This window comes from Ursus americanus, chromosome 32 (genome assembly GCF_024610735.1).
Source record: "Ursus americanus isolate L20-20 chromosome 32, mUrsAme1.1.p, whole genome shotgun sequence".
NCBI lineage: Eukaryota > Metazoa > Chordata > Mammalia > Carnivora > Ursidae > Ursus > Ursus americanus.
Window position 1 is genome coordinate 9,011,329 of NC_142158.1, and position 21,568 is coordinate 9,032,896.

A 21,568-nucleotide genomic window follows, 5' to 3' on the forward strand; every position below is an offset into this window, starting at 1 on the left:
TAAAAAGACAAACTATATAAACAGCTGGTACCCATGTAAAGTAATTTGAACTCTAATACACTGCTGGTGAGAACGTACACTAGTACAACCACTTTGGAAACTCCTCCGACACTATCTACTGAAACTGAAAACATGCAAACTCTAAGATTCAGCAATTTTATCTGGATTTGCATTACAAATATGCACCAAAAGACACGCATGAAAATGCTCAGAAGCATTCACTGAGCTCATTAAAAAATATTATTCATTATAGCTCCAAACTGAAAAGACACCAAGTGTCCACCAACCACAGAACGGATAAATTATGCTGTATTCATACAATGGAACTCCGCAATGAAGAGGAAAAAGCTTGTTACCACAACATGGAGGAATCTCTGAAACATGACTTTGAACCAAAGAAACCACACACAAAAGAGGACATCCTAGATAATTCTATTCTCATAAAGCTCAAAAACAGACAAACTTAAGATCATGGTTACATTTTGGAGGTGGGTAGTGACTGGGAGGGGCACGTGCAGGGCTTCTTGGGGTATTGATAATATTGCGATTTCAGATCCTAATTTGGATTATATAGGAATGTTCATTTTGTGAAAATTCATTGAGCTGTGAGTTTAGGATTTGTGCACTTTTCTGTAGTAGTTATACCTCGGTCAAAAATATATCTAAAATGGAGGTGCACGGCAACAGGAATGTGTAAATGTGTGTGTGTATGTCTGTGTGAGTGTGCGTGCGTGCCTCCAGAACTGTGAAAGAATAAATTCCTTTCGTTTTAAGCCAAATAAATAGAAAAATAAATAAATAAGTAAAATGTAGCCAAACTCCATTCCCCCACACAATGTAATGATGAGAATCCCACCAGTGTAACAATGTTCCATAGTTAGTTTCGTTCAGTTCCCATAGCAGTATTTTTTAAAGCTCAACTTACTTTCTTATACGTATAGATCTGTCACCCAAAATAAATATTTTCTAATAAAAAATTTATCTAAATTTAAATAAAAGAGTCTCGTTCCATCTACTAGGGTTAACAGGATAAGATGGCGCTCCAAGCTCTGTGACTGAGCCATGCAGCTAGACCTATAAACTGGGGGCAAGGCCTTGGGGGCCTCCGGAGGGACAGCTTTACCTGCACAAAGGGCACAGGGCCCACGCATAGATGGTGCCCGTTGAAGCAGAGACCTTACCAGTCATTGCTTTCCTCCTACTCATGGCATAGGGTTGACCTGATGACAGGGGCTGAGCTCAGCTGCGGTCCCCACGGACCATGTTCAAAATGCACTGAAGATCTCTGAGGCCACAGTCCCGGCTCTGCTGCTGATCTTACCAGCACGATTCTTTAGAGCACTCATCATTGTTTGCAAGGAGTTTAAAGGGAAAGCACGTGTAGCTATGCTAGTCGAACATCCCGCGCACCCATCCACCCACTCACTTATTCATTCAACAAATATTTGTTGAGTATCTGCATGTTCAAGGCACTCTGCTTGGTTTTCCACAATAGAAAGAAGCACTAGGTTCCATGAAGATCATCTTATTTTTTCGAGATCTCAAAGGTTTACCTTGTAGGGAGAACATCGGATATGGATATCCCCGGGAAAGGAACCGGTGAGACATGGACAAAAGGCAGATTTCTGTGTTTCCCTGATGTTCTATTTCCCTCCCTAACCACTGCCTTGTGTCTGCTTTCAGAAGGTTCATTGCAGGATGGGAAGTAAGCAAGGGGAGTCAAGAGCAGAGGAAGCTTAATTTCAGCCTTCATGTGGATTAGTGGACCTGTCCTCTTACTTAGGATAATAGACAGCCTTGAGATTAGCTACACGTAAGTCACTTCTGCAAACCAGCTCTCTTCTGGGAAAGGAGCTGTAGCTGTCACAATCAGTTGCTTGTTCAACATCTGTTTCCTTCACTCACCTGTCTACCTTCCGAGCAGAATCCTGATTTTGTGTAAGATATCTATCCTCATCTATGCGTGTTTCGGGCAGGCCCCAGGTACAACTTGGGTCTTAATCCAGAGGGGAGATCCTGAGAGGTCTAAGCAATGGTGCCTTTCCCCAATCCCCTTTCCCTCAGTGGCTGGTTTAGTGTGGGTTTGTTAGGCAGCTTAGCCTGAGACCGGAGGGGACTGTGCTGATGGCTTCTGGGAAATTTGCTCTCTCATACAGAGATTGTGGATCTGTGACACCTGGGCTGCTGCAGCCCATCTTGCAACCAGCCTGGGGATGAAGCCAGCATAGGGATGGCTGGACAGAGAGAACATGGTCTATTTGGACATTGTGGAGCCACTGAATTAGCCATCTCTGAAGACCCACTCTGAGTCCCTTGTAATGGGAGAGAATATATTTCCATATGATTTAAGCCTATTTAAGACAATTTATACAGACTAAGGAATCCTGATTGATACAGAAACTATATAACTTTCCACTAGTTATACAGACTAAGGAATCCTGATTGATACAGAAAGAATAGAAATCCATTTAATTGTTTAGTGAAATGGAATTGGGACAGAAGTAAAACTGAGGTCCCATGAAGTCTGCTTTGGGCCATTGGCCCAATAACTTACCTGTTTGCATTCAGGGTCAACAGAGGAATGGCGGGCACATTGGACCTAACACGTTGATTTAGAAAGGGGCCACACGACACACATACTAAAGGACCTGATTTGACAGATCATTGTTTGAATCACTTTCTGTTCATGAATCTTTTTCTGCTCAAGAAACAACTTTCTCAACTTGTTCTCCCTCCTTTAAAGCCTCTTTGAAAGGAAATTGAAATGAATCTTCAACAGCCGTCAGAGCTTGGACTGGAGTCACAGGGCATCTTGGGGACCATGTAGCAATTTCCCCAACTGCAGCGAGAGGAATGGCTCCTCGGGATTGTTCCTCAGCCCCATCCTTGAAAAGCCTGGGGGCCTGGAGCCAGTTTTAACAACCTCCACAAGCGATTCTGAAATGGGCGGTCCAGGGACTGACTTTGGGAAGCACTGATCTAAGACACCAAGTCTGCTGTTTCTCCCAACGTAGCCTAGGCTGGAGGAAAAGTGAAACACTGAAATCAGGGCTCTGTGATTCTTAGCTGCCTGACCCAGCCTAACTGAGTCTACCTCTTCATACGTAAAACAGGACCAACAATACTTGGTCCCTCCACTGACTGTCCTGAGGATGAAATATGCAGCCTCCGCGTTCACACTTGGTTGTATCACTTTGCTTATGGTTGCATTGACTCTTCAGGACCAGGGCGTCAGCCCCTCACCCACAGGCCACAGACTGTGCCAGCATCAGATCTCTTAGGTGGGTCCAGGCCTTCTGCAATAAATCCATCCAGCTTTTCCCTTCCTAAACACATTCCGTTTGGTGCCCACCTGGTCCCCCTAGGCCGGCCTCTTAGTAAATAAAGCAGCCCTAGGTTTCTGAACAGGCTTCCCAGAAGTACTTCATAACAATTGAAATGAGGAACAGGGACTCTCCTATTTAGGGACAAGCGCACCAGCCTCTTCCCTCCTTCCTAGAAAAGATGAAGAGAGGAAAGAAGGAGGAGAGGAAAGGGAATTGGCAAAAATCAACCTCCAGCTGATTCCCAGGCAATTCTTCCTCCAACACACATTTACTGAGCATTACTATGCGTCGGACACTGGGCAATGGCTCCAAGCTGGCCTCTGGCCCCTGCTGCCCTCCTCCACCCTTCAGCCTGTAGGAATGCATTGATAGCCAGAGTCTGGAGAAGAATGTTGGAAGTTGCACTTGGCCTGGATTTCCCTTTTTTGCCTCCCTTCCTGAGATCCTCTCTCCCCCAGCCTCCAGGTGCCAGGCAGTGACATCATGCTGCCTCCTGCTTTGGAGCCTTGCCCTGTCCTGTTCCTCCCTGAGGGCCCTGGCCGTTTGGGAATGTTCAGAGTTGGTGGGACAAACCACACTTCTCAGCCACCACACACTGGTGTTTTGTAAGCAGCCATGTCCTCTCCAAGTCGTGGAAGACAGAACTCATTTGAAGCTTGCGAATGCCTCAGCCTTTAATGTATTCATTAGAGCTGATTCAAGGTTCTTTCTTTTTTTTTTTTTTAAAGATTTTTTATTTATTTATTCGACAGGATAGAGACAGCCAGAGAGAGAGGGAACACAAGCAGGGGGAGTGGGAGAGGAAGAAGCAGGCTCATAGCAGAGGAGCCTGATGTGGGGCTCGATCCCATAACGCTGGGATCACGCCCTGAGCCGAAGGCAGACGCTTAACCACTGTGCCACCCAGGCGCCCCGATTCAAGGTTATTTCTACCTTCACATCCCTGTCAGTCATTTGTGTTTCTTCCAGGTCCCACAAATGGACTTAGGACAGTGCCATGGGTTGCACAAATTGCCACCTACTCATCTGCCGTGGGGGACCCCTGTGGGCAGCCCGACGAATGTTACCTTACGTTCTCTAGTCCTCAAGGGAGGGAGAAAAACCCTTTCTATCTTGGTGATAATTAATGTCGACAAGAATGATGATGTTGGCCTTCAGCCCTCCCCCAGGTCACCTCCGTTCTCAGCTTGTCCTGATCAGGGTGACCCCTGTCCTTAAGTCTCATGTCTACTTCATGAGGCAGGCGTTGGCATGACCCTTGTACAGAGTAGATTTGCCAAAGAAAGGCAGAGAGCTGTAATTAGGACTTAAACTCAAGTCTGACTCTTGCAATGACCGTTTTAGTCACTGTCTATCAAATTTTGTTTGGCCTTATCACCGGGCTCAGGGCCTTGCACAGATCCGGTTCCCAATAAATGTGGATCAAGTGGAATGGGTGATCTTGGAGGGTTGAAGGAAAGCAAACCAGCCATCTGAAGAAATTTAGACTTTAGTATCACTTTCTGAAGGGCGTATTTACACTTTAAAAGGGTGGAGATGTTGCCTGGTGCCCCTCCCTGTCCCTCTTCCCTGACCCAGAAGGCACAAGGGGACGGAGCAATAGTTCTCCTTCGACCTCAAGAGAGCCAAATGCCCCACCTTACCGCAGCGCGGCCCCCATGAGAGGTTGTCTAGGCTATCTCGCTTCTCCGAGGTTCTAGCAGCTGTAGATCCCATGCTCTCACTTGGGGGGAATGTGAGACGCATGTGGCAGCACAGGGGTCCCTTGCACCCCTGCAAGCTGCAGGTGCAGGGAGGTGTGCGACTCCCTCCTGCGGGTCTCTGCGCGGCCACACCCGCAGCCTCTTCCTGGAGTGCGGCTCCTTCTGGCCAGCAAGGTGCTTACCAAAGGTCACCGCCTATCTTTAGCCGCTGCGACTTCACCAAGGGACGCCTGCCAACTGTGTCTTCCTGCCGTCTCAACCCGCTTCTATACGTCATCTGACGGCTGGAAGCCAAGAGCCCGCCCCATCAGTCTGCTTAGGATTTCCTCCTCGGTCAAAGTCAGAAGCCAACCAAATGGCTTGGCCTGAGCGCTTGGGGTGCAGAGGGAGGAAATGCCACCGCCGGGTTTCCCTGAGAACTCCAGCATATACTTCTAAGCATCCTCCAACCAACACATTGCTGAGAGCTCTTTCTTTCTATTTCTTCAGAGCTGCTCAGCAGGGTGAAGGGCCCATCTTTCCCTTCATTCGCTCATTCATTCATTCATTCATTCGTTCATTCATCGGCTAGGTGTTTATTCATTCTCTGCCAATTCCAAGAGCATCCATTCCCTTCTTTTCCACAAACATCTAGGTCAGGCTCTTGGTTCCAGAATTTCCGCTGAGTCACCACTGTGAGCCAGCAGCGAGGGTGTCTGTTCAGTTCTCTAAATCTACTTCCCTGAGTTTGGCTTCCCGCTTTGGCCATTTGACCTTGACCTGATCGATTTCACAGAAGCCGGCTGGAATTAGGCAGGAAACAGAAGGTTCCAAGGGGGAAGGTGGCTTAGCTTCAGAAGAGCTGCCCAGGGTGTGCGGCTGGAGCAGGTTTGCCTCTGAATGCGAGTCTTTGTCCTCTCCTGGCATGGCTCAGGGCAGGACTGAGAGTGCATGCCTGGCCCTGCGGCCCCACGAAGGCAGGAGGCTAACAGGTTACCGGGACTTTTGGCTGGAAGCAGGAGCTGCTGGTGTGTGGCCTTCAGGCTTGGCTCCCACCCCTGCTGCTCATTCACTCGGAATTCTCTTCTGGATTTGAAGATCTGTGAGCAAAATGAGAAAACACATAATTCTGTTCTTCTGTTTCTCATAGCGTAAACATTCTTTTTCTTGGGTTCTTTTTTGGGAGCAAAACAAAATGGAAAGGAAAGAAAGCCAAAAGCACCAACACCCAGAGCTAAATTGTAGGCCTGAAAAAAACAAACAGGGAAGTCTGTGCAGCCATCTCTGTGATGGGTGTGTGATTCTGAGCAAGTTATTCACCTTCTCTGGGCCTTATGCTGCTCAGAAGACCCAACAGGGCTGTGGTAAGAAATAGCTGTGTGTATGTCCGTGTTCCTTGGTTTATATATTCATTTTTCTGAGCCCGCTTACACTACGGCATAAAGAGCCCGAAAGGTCCTCAATAATGCTGTCCCACCATGCTGTGGGCAGTATTATGGTATTGCATTCAAAGACCCAAGCTTGCTATTAGTTTCTGTTTTTCTAGAAAGTTAACAGGAAACACAGAGTTCTATTGTTAGGTGAACCTTCTCCTTTTCCAGTGGGGCAAATTCTCCAGGCACGCGCCCAGCAGAAGGCATCAAGTCCTTGGCTTTGCCCTTTGAGATACCAGCACCCTTTGGGATAGCTCCCAGAGTTGTTTTTCTCTCTCTGTTCCCCAGCAAGAGGAGAGAGGAGGTAGCTGGGTTTTGCTACTCAGCAATTAACAGAAATGAGGCAAATAAGAGATTCTTCCAAAAAAAAAAAAATACTCCCTTTTCTAGGAACAAACATTATTTGAAACTGGCCGTTCAGCTCTCTGCTTGCCATCTTAATTCAGGTACCACGAATATGAAAGAGCCAAGGCAGGTGTAAGCAGGAGAAGAAAGACAAGCAGGTAAGCCTCAAACATTAGAATATGCAGATGAGACAGCACTAACAGGACAACGGTATGGTAAATACTTAGCTTGCCAAGAAGCACAACATGTCTGGTGTCTTACGGATATTATTTCATTCTTCACAGACCAGTGTATTCTCAGTTGAGGGTGGAGACGAGGAGGAAAGCACTTGACAGTCCCCTGGGAGTTTTTCAAACTTCACACGCTAGTTACCCGTTTCCCCACCCTTTTGCAGAGATTTTGATGCCCTCCTATTTGAGAAGCACTGTGTCCTTTAGGGGCATTCTCCCAGAGATAACCCATGGTACTTTCATACTATTAATGGATCAGAGCATAGAAAAATGAAATTCTGCCACTTCCCATCAATCAAACTCTTCCCCAGGCCAGACCCCAGCCCGGTGATAGAGCCTTGGCACCGATCCACAGGCTCACCAGTCTTTATGAATTTGATCCTTTTCATTTAATTAAAAGAAATCATTTAAATGTACATGGAACATTAAGTCATTGGTAGCCATGGGAGACCAGGAGTTCATGGATAATTGATATCCACTGATAATCCCCAAACTTCAATTGGATCAGTGATTTCAGCTCCCCCTCCAAATAAGCTTTTATTGGAGCTGCTAATAATGTCGCTACTTTGGCTGCTTTGCTCCATATCTCTCATCCCTGCCTCCGTCCATCTCCCAGTGGAAGCACTAAGTATTGAAAAGACCCACGGGCAGACAGCCAGTGAAGGAAGTAACTGCGATATCCCACAGCACAGAATAATTGAGTTGCTATATACTTGTGTCCCATTTCAAGTACAACCAATACCAAAAAAATTCAGACCTTAAAACCTACAAAGAAGTGCATGACGAGGACTGCAAACATGTGTGTATTACAAGCAGATGTTTGCTTCATAGACAGACTCACCATTGGATTCCCGAGGCCAATGGTTATTAATTTCTGTAGGTTCTCAGACTCTTCTGAGAAATTAAAGGACACTATGGACCCTTTCCTCAGAAAATTGCATTTACACATATATGCACAAAATTTCACTTACAGTGTTGGGGGTTTCACAGAACTGCTCAACGGCTTATAGATACAGTGTGAAATGTTAGGCTTAGTGTGAAGAATAAATCTTCTGTTTTCTATGCTTACAACTTATAAGAAAGAATAGTATAGCATAAAAGACTGACTGTGTTAAGGGTTATAATAAAAGACCTACAGTGCACCAGTGAAAATGTATACATAATCTAATAACATATATTTTATCAAGTACGGTGGACAGGTATTAACCAAACCTGTCCATCTCAAAGACTATACTCTAATATCCTCATAAAACTTACTCCAGTGGGGTGCCTGGGTGGCTCAGTTGTTAAGCGTCTGCCTTCGGCTCAGGGCGTGATCCCGGCGTTCTGGGATCGAGCCCCACATCAGGCTCCTCTGCTGGGAGCCTGCTTCTTCCTCTCCCACTCCCCCTGCTTGTGTTCCCTCTCTCGCTGGCTGTCTCTCTCTGTCAAATAAATAAATAAAATCTTAAGAAAAAAATTACTCAAGGGCACCTGAGTGGCTCAGTCAGTTAAGCGTCTGCCTTGGGCTCAGGTCATGATACCAGCGTCCTGGGATAGAGCCCCGTGTTGGGCTCCCTGCTCAGAGGGAGACGTATTCTCCTACTCCTCCCTGATTGGCTCTCTGTCGCTATCTCTGTCTCTCTTTCTCCAATAAATAACTCAGATCTTTAAAAAATTACTTCAAAAATATATACCTGTTATAAATACCTGAAATCCATTGGGAACTTCTGCATAGTGACATAAGAGGGCAGTGTAAAGATCAATTATTTCTGACAAGAACAGGGTTGTCAAAAATGACATCACAGAGAAGGTGACATTTAAATGCAGCCCTGAGTGTGACTTGAAAAGAATTTTAATAGGTGAGAAGACACAACATTAATGTGTTAGGAATTGTGACCAACAGAAGATGAATGAGCAATAAATATTCTGCCTCTCTGGAACTGAAAGTCATTGGCATTTATCAAAATTTAGAAGCACACCAAATGCATAGGTGATAGGTCTATTTGGAAGCTGTTTTCTCCTGCCTTCGTTCATATTCTCTTCATTTCACCTACAGAAATGTGTTCCCTCCTCAAAAGGGGTCTTTGCAAACTCCCTCTGAAATGTTTGTTGGCGATCCGGACCTTGGGCAGTGACGGTCTCCCTCTGTAGCACGAGACTGAAGTAAAAAGCCAAGTCAACATAACTGCACACATGTAAACTGCCAAAACCTGACCCCAGCCCAGGGAAAGAAGGTTGAGATACACCAAAAGTAACTGCAGTTTCAGAGGGACATGGTTCCTGGGTCAGGAGCGCCAAAGATGGAGAATTTCACTTTACAAAAACAGGTACCAGACAGGCTCAGCCTTTATAGTGTTTTGCACAGAACAGCCTTGCAAAAATTACTTCTTGAATACGTGAAAATTATAGCTGTAAGGAATTCCTAAAATTAAACTCTTTACCCTTCGCTTAACAATGGGAACAGGAATTACTTGGTCATCTGTTTTTGTTTTTATCAAAATTCTGTTATGAATATTTAGACCAGGTGTTTTTAAAAAATAGATCTGTTTTAAATTAGAACTGTTTCTGTTTCAAACAAAATCTAATATAAGACTTCTATAAAATGGGGAAGCTGCTCTGGTTACAGCAGAGTAGCTCAGCAGGAGTGGGAAAGGGAGGCAGGACCCACCGCTCAGCCCTCCCCCAGCATGGGAGCCATGGACCAGCAGCAGCAGCACCTGGGAGCTGATGAGACTGACAGCATCTCAGGCCTCACCCCAGACCTACTGAGTCAGAACCTGCATTTTTATAAGATCCTGTGTGATTCAAATGCGCATAAAAGTTTGTAAAGCTCTGCTCTAGGGAAACTTACAGCCTTGTGTTGTACAATGGTTATCAGTGGAAAAGATAGACCAGAGGTTGAGGTTATTTTCATTTTGACATGGAAGTAAATTACAGGTGGCACTATTGTCTCTGCAAATTTAGGAAGCACAGAGGGACCCCATGATAGATGATCCCCTGCCAAAGATGGGGGTAGGTAAGTCCCTCTGAATACCCGCAGGCCCGGCCGACTTTGCAGGGCTCACCAGGAGTCACAGTACCTTGCCTCTGGTGCTTAAACTCTGCTGCTGGGCCTCTTCCTTGGTGGTCCCATTTCAGAAGCAGCAGTCTACCACTTTCCCCCAGTCCACAATGGGCAACCACGACTGTACCTTTAAAGATGCTGGCATCCCTGTCACCGATGTATTTCTCTGGGCCATCCTGGGGACATAGTTAGAAGGCAGATGAGCAAGTTAATAAATCCCTCCAATAGTCCTATCTCCTTGTGTTGTATGCTTTTTAAAAAATATAGCTGAGAATTTCTGGCATCTTCACTTAATTTCTACCTACATTTCTGTCAATTAAACAAGCAAGCAGAATCATCCTCATCCCCAGCTATTCAAGAATCTAAAATCTCAAATAGGTGTACCCCTATTGATAAATTGTACCCCAAAATCATTGCAGCGGAACTGTGGTCCTGAGGTCCCTAAAGCTAAAATAAATAGTTCTAGGCAACCCACCACAGTCCTGCTTGATTCATATTCCCAACCAAACAAATAACCCCCCTGCCCCCAAACTAACCAACCCAACAGAGAAGCCAACAAAACTTTTTGGCCTGATGGTGAGAGGCCATCTGACTGATACTGAGGACTTGCCTCACTATTAGGGTATCATGACCTCTTACCCATTCCCAGGGACAGTTCAGAGACACAAAACGAGATATGTGTTACCTTTGAAGTAAGATGCTGCGACAACCCCACGAGTGCATAGCACTCATCTTCCTTTTGGCCATCTTGAAAAGGAGACCCTGGCCATTATGAAGTTAACTATCTGGTCATTGACTTCTGGGCCTGGGCTAATATGGATGCCTGGGGGCCAGGAATGCCCCTGTGGTTTATCAGATAGACGGGGACTTATGAAGTTTACCCAATAAAATGTTTCAGATCCAGTATGTCCCACTGAGTTCTCAATGCATTCTGGAAGTCATCTGTAGTTATTGTCCTAGTGCCTGGGCTCTGTATTTGAAATAGACATTGTGTCTCTGATCTGAGGAGTGAGGGTCATTACAGCAGGAAGACCCAAGGGGAAGCCTGTGGAACTACCTCTTCTCCAACTAAAATAAGCAAGCAAAAGCAAGATATAGTCCAAGGAGAAGTTTCCAAGCAGATTACCGCTTGAAAGATGCAAGAGTGAGGATTCCTATCACACCCCCTTTCAAATCACTGTTGGCCTGTGTAGAAGACAGATACATGCCTTGGGGAACAAGAGTGGGCCATTGTGAAATCAATCAAACGGGGATTCTAATTGCAGATACTATTCCAGGTATAGACTATTTATTGGAACAAATCAATGTAACTGCTAGAACCTGGTATATAGCTATTATTGATCCAGAAAATACTTCTTCCTTTTACCATAAGCAGAGAATACCGAAACCATTTTTATTTCACCTAGCAGAGATGACAATACACTTTCACTGCCTTACTCAAGACTACAGGCGTTCTATGCCTCTGTGTCATGTTTAATCTTCAGAACCCTTCACCACTGATCCACTACATTGATTACATAATGCTGATAGGACAGCAGGAAATAACAGTACCTAGGTAGCTTGATATGATATATGTGTATTAGAAAGTGGGGGATAAGCTCCATAAAAAGGTTAAGAGTATGTGAGAAACAAACTGAGGGCTTCAGAGGGGAGGGGGGTGGGGGAATGGGATAGGCTGGTGATGGGTAGTAAGGAGGGCACGTATTGCATGCTGCACTGGGTGTTATACGCAACTAAGGAATCATCGAACTTTACATCAAAAACCAGGGATGTACTGTATGGTGACTAATATAATATAATAAAAAATATATGATTATAAAAAAAAGAGTATGGTGGTTTAATTGAGTTTCTAATGCATGGTATAGCATTCTGGGGCATGATAGGATATCCCCTTTGAAATATGAAATACAATTTGTGTTTTGCATTCCCATCATTAATAAAGAGGTGTAAAGGTTGGGGAGTATCTTTCTATTATGAAGATAACTTATTCCAAATATAGTTGTACTGATCCAACTAAGGTCCTGGGTGACCACGAGCTTGCCAGTGTCAAGTGGGAAAGAGAAGTTTTTTCCAGCTGGTTCATGCTACAGTACAAACAGCTTTATCACTTGGGCCTTAAGATATAGTACCTCAGAATGTCTGCAATAGAACACTGCCGCATCGAGTCTGTAGCAAGACCTGGTGACGGAGATATCACAGGTCCCTCGGGTTTAAAATAAGTCCATGTCTGTCCCTTTGAGAAGCAGCTTTTGGCTTCCTGCTAGTCCCTTTCAGAGTCTGAATGCACATGAAACTTCAGCTGCACACATGAACTTACTTTGACCTATGAACCCACTAGTCAGTCACGTCCAAAAGTACTCTGTCATCAGTAGCAGCGAAATATCCAAATTGGACCTGAGCTAGTCCTGAAGGTATAAGTCATTTGCATTCACAACTGACATCCTGTCCCATGGCCTCTGGTCCTGCAGTATCCTCCCCTCTCTTTCAACCTACACCTATGGCCTCATGTGATATATCATAAAACCAGATGACTGAGGAGGAAAACTCAACCTCAGCCTGCAGCTAGTTCTGCGTGATGCATGGATTCTGGTCAGAGGAGGACAACTATAGCACTATAGCCCCAGTGAGAGATGGCTCTGAAGCACAGTGGGGAAGAGACGTTGTCTCAAGAGCAGAATTTTGAGCAGTGCATCTGATTCCCACCTCACCTGAAAGGAAAGGTGGCTGGAGACGCAGCTCCACACTAGTGTGTAAGCAGTGCCTGAATGCTTAGCCAGACGGTCGAGGACATGGAAAGCTCAAAATAAGAGAATTACTGACAAATAATGTTTGGGGCAAATACTTGTGGATGGAACTCTCAGAAGGGTCCCAGAGAATGGAGACTCTTGCCTCATGAATAGTCACCAAAAGACCTTGCAGCAGAGGTAGGTAGCATGGCCCAGTCCGTGGATCCCATTCAGCCTTTCTCCAGTCACCGTTTCCTGGGGAGGAACAGCCAGTACCTGGCAACAGGTTGATAATATTAGATCCCTTTCACGATGGAGGACCTAGTGTTTCTTCTGCATGAAAATAGATACTTTCAAAATATGAACCTGCTTTTCCAGCCTTTCTTAACTTCTTCCAAAGACATCATCAGTGGGCTTACTGAATTATATTTCATCTGGTATTCCACTCAACTTTGTTTCTGACCAAGAAAATTCAGCTCACACCGAAAGAAGAGAGCCCATGGCTTTTCCCAAGGAATTCACTGGTCTTACTCTGTTGCTCAGCACCCAGAAGCAGCCGGTCTTAAAGAATGTAGAATGGTCTATGGAAGACTCACAGCATCAGGTGAGAGACAACACTCTGAGCTGCAATGCTGCCCCAAGGTAGGATGTGTCTTGAATCATTCATCAATAGAGCCAGAATACTGTAAGCAGGACAGCAAACCTCACTATTACTCTTAAGGATCATTTGCAAGGGAGTGATATAAATCCACCAGATCTCAGGCCCCTCACACATAAAGGTTTCCATCAATCTACAGGTAAAGAATCCCAATAAACTGATTGGAGGCTCTGACTGAAGGCAAAAAAAAAAAAAAAATTGAATGGGCAGTAGAGAAATATTTACATACCAACTATGGCCTTCTGGCCCATTGTAAAGACTAATGTGATAGTAACTACCCACGTAGGTTTTATTCGTTTCTCTGATAGGTATGAACTAACCAACTGCATGCATACTAACCAACTTTCCTCTTCCCTTCACTCTTTTCTCTGCCACTTTACATAGAGTATATTGTCAGTTGTAAGCTGTGTATTTTGATGTTTGGGTTTTGTAAACTTAAAATCGGTTTGGAATTGAACCGGAGAAGGAGAACATCGCCAGATACCAAAGGCTGTCAGGAGAGGAGTTGGGGTCTCTTCTACTGAGGAAAGGATGAACACATTTGTACATGAATAGTTGCATTATATGAGGGAAGCACGTTACTACTCTTTTTGGTAAGAAGTTCACCACAGAAGGGATGGTGTATGTGCTTGTTGAGTTGCCCAAGAGAAGGACTGCAGTGGGTACCACAGACCAGCTCTCTCAGCATCCATTCCAGCTTCCTGGAGGTGTGCCAACCCCTGCTGCAAGGGCCGGAGAGAAAAACGTTGCATTTCCCATTATTTCATTGCCACTAGGATTTGTCAATTTGATGCATTCAGGCCAGACTTGAATTGGAAACTGAGAGGAGTAGAAAGAGAAGCAGGTGTGAAGCATCCATTTGGGATATGGATCTTGGCAGCTCTTGTTACCATCAACCTGTTTGGGCAGCTCCCTTCACTTTTCCTGGTTGCTGCAGGGGCCAGCATTCTGATCCTTCACCTTCTGCTGCCCCAGTGGCAAAGTTCCCACTCACAGCAGAAGCTACAAATATGAGTTTGGGGGTCGAGAGTTGTTGGGACTTCCACAGAGAGCCCTAACAGCCATGTAAACATCTAAGTCCTGGTACCAAATCCATTTCTGCTTAAGCTAGCTGGGAGAGGTTTCCTCTCTCTACCATGAGCCCTGGCTGATACTCTGGGAGGGGGTCAATGTTGACAATAGAAGCTCCAGAAACATGAAAACTGACTTCTATTCATTTAGGCACCATGAGCTATTTATGGACACTTATGAGAAATAAAAAGAATATACCAATTGTAGAAGCCCATTATATAAAGGGCATTTTTCAAAAGGCTTTGGAAAATACATCGGTCTAGTGAGTCATTATGACCCTTCACCTCCGAAAACAATTGTATGTTAGGGCTCAAAACACACACTGTATTTGTATTAGACAATGTGAAGTCACTACAAATATAAATGTGCCCTCATGGCTGAGAGGCAGCATGCCCAGTGGTTTGTGTGCTAGGGCAGGTGGCCTGGGTTCAAATAGTGTGTCTACTGCTTGCCAAGTATGGGATGTTAAGCAAGTTGTTTACCCTCCCTGGGCTCTATTTTCTTCTGTAAATTGGGGATAATTATGGTACCTGTATCACAGGGGTGCTGGGAAGGCAAACTGAATTAGTGTATGTAAAATGCTTGGAGCAGTGTCTGGGGACTAGTAAATATTCCACACGTGTTTGCTGCTGCTGTTGCTGTTGTTGTTATTATTATTATTATTATACATTAACATGTTGGTTTCTGGACTTAACCCTGGTAAATTTGGACTTAAACACTGGTCTTACCTTTCTGGTAAAAGACAAATGCAGAAAATATGAGGACAGAAAGAAAAAGATATACTACACTTTGTTGGAGACAGTAGAATACTTTTAGGTGCCAAATGTCCCCTAGACATGACTCCTTATAGGAGCACCTGATATCGTGTTGTCAGTCCTCAAGGCTGCAGTGCCTGAGGGAATCCCACTTCATGGAGAATTTGTTATTTGCATGACGTGCTGCTGCAGCCAGGAAGTTCTCTGCCCAGAACCAGCATCCCTCTGGGTGATGCCCACCTCTACCACTGCCACCTACTCACTGTGAGTGTCACAAGCTGGACTTCGGTTCTAGTCTCTATTGAGTGAGTCTATTATCTGGAAGTAGTAAGCCCTTCCAAACCAGCCCCAGGGGTGTCATCAGGCTGGATGTAATTATGGGTGTGAACATCTTCTATGAGTCTTCAAAGAACACGTGAGAATAAGGGGCATCCCTGATGCTTATGGCCATCGATCGGTGCTGGTCTATGTCTGCACTGTCTAATACAGTAGCCACCAGCTTTATGTGGCTATTGAGTACTTGTAATGTGGCTGGTATGACTGAGGCACTGATTTTTACATTTTATCTATTTTTAATTGGTTTAGAATTAAATAGCCAAATGTGACACATGACAGAGCATTGGACCACAGAGCTCTAGACCGTTAGCTCCGAAAAGTCAGAAGCTGTGTCTCTCTTCTTCCCCGCTATGGCCAGGGTGCTCAAGTACCTGGTTATTGTCCCCCCAAATACTGTGTCAAGTAAATTAATGTTCAAATGACAAAAAGTCTGCCTGCCATCATTTCCATGTATGTGAGAAGTTGATGATTCCCTTTCTGTCAGCACTGCCCAGAGGAAGGTAACTTCTCAGGACAATGTACCATCGATGGGAAAGGGGAGAAGGGCAGGTGTTACATCTACTCCAATGGATCCTATCTCCTCGGGTCTGCAAATGAGAACTCACAGGGGTCATTGCAAGGTCACATGTAGAACCTGGGAAGTCAACTCTGGAGAATGACTTTGTAGAGCATAATGTCAGCGGATCCATTTCGGAGGCCCCCTCCCCCCCCCACCCACGTTAGTGTGCTTTTGCTTTAACAGTCAACAACTACAGCTCTTCTTGGCAGGACTGACCTCAGATTCCTTTGCTCCACCCTACAGCACACAGAGAACTAGAAGTACCTAAGAAGCCCTAGGCTTGAATGAAGGCTACACAAGCATGAAGGCTCAGCTCCCTCGCTGTGGGTTGGAAGATTGTGAGGTGTAACCTACATTCCAGGGTTCCCTGCAGGATTGGGCTGAAGCTGCACTGAGTAGACTTTGCCTGAAAGTGCGTCCTTTCTGGCTCCCCCCCCTTCCTGGTTTTGCTGCCCCTACTCCCTTATTGCTCTCCCAGAGAACCCTTCCCTGAAAATGGGTTATACACAAATCCACCTCCAAAGATCTACTCTGGGGAACCTGACATAAGAAGACACTTTGCTAAACAAAGTCAAAAAAGGCTAAGTAAATAATAAGATTACCAATTCGCTAACTGAGTCTACAAGTAATAATGTCTCAAGGCGTAGCACTTACCACTGGCAAGTACTCTCAGGAAACCAAGTTGAAGTTTAAATGTCACTGGATGAATCAGAGCAGAGTGTGGGAGGGTTTCCAGTGATGTTTCCATTTACACCAGGTACCCTGGTAGCTTACCAGTCATCATGAGAGAAATATTATCCTGGAGAGATGGTACTAGAACCAGCCTCCTTCCCCCTAGGCAGAGACACACAGACACATTCTTTGGCTCCCTTTAGGTATGTACCCAGAAGACTCCACCCTTTGCTTTGGATGACACATATGAAGTTAGGCTGTGACCACACACTTGAACAGCAACAGTCAGTTCTCTTTCAGTCTTTGCATTCCAGGCCTGTTTTCTTAAGGCTACACCCTCATCTCCTTGTTAGTCAGGATTCTCTAGAGAAACAACCAATAGGATATAGAGATAGATTGATTGATTTTAAGGAATTGGCTCATGTAATTGTGGGGGCTGGCAAGTCTGAAATTGGCGGAGCAGGCAGCACGCTGTAGGCCCAAGGAAGAGTTGACATGTAGGTCAAGTTTGAAGGCATCTGGAGGCAGAATTCCCTCTTCCTCAGGATAAGTCTGTTTTTTTCTCTTCAGGCCTTTAACTGATTGCAGAAGTCTGACCACATTTTAGAGGGTAATCTGCTTTACTCAAACTCTGCTGATTTAAAGTTAATCTCATCTAAAAATAATGTCTTTATGGCAACATTTAGACTGATGTTTGACCAAAACCTAGGTGCCATAGCCAACCAAACTGACACATAAAATTAATCATCACAGTCACCTTGATTGAATTGTGTTTTGCACTTAACTTTAGGATGCACTCTGTCCTCCCTTATGGAAATGTGGACAGCTCACTAGTGTTTCCAGCAAAAAGCTATCACTCATTTGTGGTTGATCTCATTAATCTTATGTGGGGTTTTGTTGACTTCATCTTTCTGACCTGAATCCCAAATTTGCAAATCAATAAATTAATATATTATCTTATTGATTTGAAATGTTGCCTACCAAAGAAGTCTGTTAGAGACTCAGCACCCCAGAATTTTATTGGGGAGGTGGTCATGTAGGCATCCTCAGATGGCCATTTGAGTTTTTTAAAAGATGCAAAAGCAGTTCAGTGGAGCGAGGGTACTCTTTCAACACACGGTACTTAAAAATTGGACATCCATAAACAACAAAATAAACACTCACCTAATCTCTTGTCTTATATAAAAGTTAGCTAGACTTCTGGTTTCTGCTCCAACATGGAAAGAGTTTAGAAGTCATCACTCCCACCCCACAAGAAAAAAGTTGAGCAAACTGAAAATCCGCAACTCTTCTGAAATCCATCAGAGAAGAATTGGGATCACAGAGCAAACTGTTGCCCCCAAACTGAAGAGACAGGTAAATACAGATCATAACTTGAATACAGAGAATTATAGCTTACTGGAAGCAGAAGCCACTGGAGTGAGTAACTAATGGACAGGAAAACTTAAATGGTAATTGATTAATTGCTTGAAGCTGAGTGTGGACTAGCTTGAGATCCAAAAAATCCGGGGGCCTTTGGTGGCCGAGGAGGGGGCAGGTGGTGATGTCCACACTTTCATGAATTTTACCTCTAAAAGCCTTACCAGATTCTCAGAAAAGAGGAACACCAACCATTCCTAAATATGCCTAGAATGATCTCTTATTAACAAAGGCCTTCCCTCAAAGGAAACCACTTTACTAGAGACTTAACAAATGTGGGGGAAAGGAATTATCCAATTCCAGCCCCTCTAGCCTTCCTGTCTTACCTCAGACAGAATAAAAATCTGTGAAGGCCACAGCTCAGGGGCACAGTCTCACTAAAAGACTGAGTCCCAATCATAGGACCCGCCGCACCTTACCACCAAACTGACAGACTGTATATTAACAGAGAATTACAGCTGGAAGAACTGTAAGGCTAAGACTCTATTTAAGAAGGAGTCTCTAGGAAAACTCCAAGACAAAAGAAGGAAATGCAAAACAAGAACACTAGAGGAAACTGAAGACTTGGATAGCTACAGGTAAGCTGCATTAAATGCAAAATAATTCCTAGCCAGATAAACATAAAATTTTACATTAAAGTCCTTTTTGCCTCAGTTTCTATTGCCAATGCATCATGTCTGGTTTTCAAAATAAAATTACAAATCTGCTAAAGATTTTTTTGAAGAGTAAGAGACAAAGCAAGCATCAGAATCAGATTCAGATACAACACTAATTTTGGAATTATCACACCAGGAATTTAAAATCACTTTGAATAATATGCTACAGGCTCTAATGAAAAAAGTGGACAACATGCAAGAACAGATGGTTAACGTAAACAAAGAGAAATAAACCCAAAAATAAATGCTAGGAATCAAAAACACAGTCACAGAAATGAAGAATGCCTTTGATGGGCTCATTTGTACACTGGACACAGCCAAAGAAAGAATCAGTGAGCTTTAAGCAATGTCAATAGAAATTTCCAAAACTGAAATGCAGAGAGAAAAAATAATTAAAACGAAAAGAACATAATATGCAATAACTGTGGGACAATTACAAATTATAATTATGTGTTAACATATGCATAATGAGAGTATCAGAAGGAGAAAAAAAGAAGAATGAACAGAAGAAATATTTGAAGTAATAAAGGAGAATTTTCAAAAATTAATTACAGAAACCAAACTATGGATGCAAAGGGCAAAGAACACCAATCAAGATAAATAACAAAGAATCTATTCCTAGGCATAGCATGTTCAGACTGCAGAGAAACAAGGACAAAGAGAAAATCTTGAAAGAAGCCAGGGTTGGGGTGGGGGGAGATATTTTACCTATAGAGGACCAAAGATAAGAATTACATCAGACTTCTCTTAAGACTTTTTATACAGTTGACATGATTGTTTAAATAGAATATCTGAAAGAATTGACAAAAATAACTCTGGTACTAGTAAAAGATTATAGCAAGTTTGTAAGATACAAGGTTAATATACAAAAGTCAATTGCTTTCCTATATACCAGCAACAAACAAGTAGAATTTGAAATTTAAAACCCAATGCCATTTACATTAGCACCTTCTAAAATAAAGTACTTCTGTATAAATTTAACAAAACATGTATAAGATCTATATGAGGGAAACTACAAAACTCTGATGAACAATTTCATAGTAGAAATAAATGGAGAGATATCCCATGTTCATGGATGGGAAGACTCAATACTGTCAAGGAATCAGTTCTTCCCATGATCTATAGTTTCATTGCAATCCCAATCAAAATCCTAGCAAATTACTTTGTGAATATTGACGAACTGGCCCTAAAGTTTACATGGAGAGGGAACAGACCCAGAATAGCAAACACAACATTGAAGGAGAAGAACAAAGTTGGAAGAGTAACACTACCTGACTTCAGGACTTACTATAAAGCTACAGTAATCAAGGCGACATGGAATTGGTGAAAGAATAGACAAATAGATCAATGGAACAGAATAGAAAGCCTAGAAAGAAACCCACATAAATAGTCCACTTATCCTTGACAAAGGTGCAAAGGCAGCACAATAGAGCAAAGATAGTCTTTTCCACAAATGGTGATGGAACAACTGAATATTCACAGGCCAAAAAAAAAAAAAAAATCTAGACACAGACCTTTACACTCCCTTTACAGAATATTAACTCAAAATCCCATACCTAAATGTGAAATTCAAAATTATAAAACTCCTAGAACATAAAATAGGTGAAAACCTAGGTGACCTCGGGTATCGCAATGACTTTTTAGATACAATACTGAAGGCATGATCCATGAAAGGAAGAAGTGATAAGCTAGATTTTGTTAAAATTAAAGAGAAAATGTCAAGAGAACAAGAAGGCAAGCCACAGACTGACAGAAAATGTTTACAAAAGACACATTTGATGAAGTTCTGCTTTCCAAATATACAAAGAACTCTTAAAATTCAATAATAAGCAAATAAAAATTGGGCAGAAAATCTTCACAAATGTCTAACCAAAGAAGATATACAGATGGCAAATAAACATATGCAAACATCATATGTCATCAAGGAAATAAAAATTAAAACAGCAATAAGATACCACTACACACTTATTGGAATAGCCAAAATCTGGAACATTGACAGCACCAAATTCTGGTGAGGATGTGGAGTAACAGGAATTCTGATTCATTGCTAGTGGAAATGCAATATGGTACAGTCATTTTGGAAGGCAGTTTGGCAGTTTCTTACAAAATTAAGCAAAATTCTACCCTATGACCAGCAATAGCACCCCTTGGTATTTACCAAAAAAAGCTGAAAACTTATGTTCACGTAAAAACCTACACAAGGATGTTTAGAACAGCTTTATTCATAATTGCCAAAACCTGGGAGCAACCAAGATATCCTTTAGTAGGTGAATGAATAAATAGACTGTCTACATCCTGACAATGAAATATTATTCAGCACTTTGAGCTGTGAAACCATGAAAAGACATGAGGATCCCTTAAATGTATGTTAGTTAGTGAAAGAAGCTGATCTAAAAGGGCTACATACTGCATGACCCTAACTCTATGACATTCTGGAAACAGTGAAAAGATCAATGGTTGCCAGAGGTTCGTGAGGGGTATAGGGGAGCAGGGACGAATAGGTGGAATACTGAGGATTTTTAGAGCAGTAGAAATACTCTGTATGATAGCATAATGATGGATATATATCATTATACATTTGTGCAAATCCATAACATGTACAACATGAAGAGTGAACTATACTGTAAACTATGGACACCGGGTAATCATGGTGT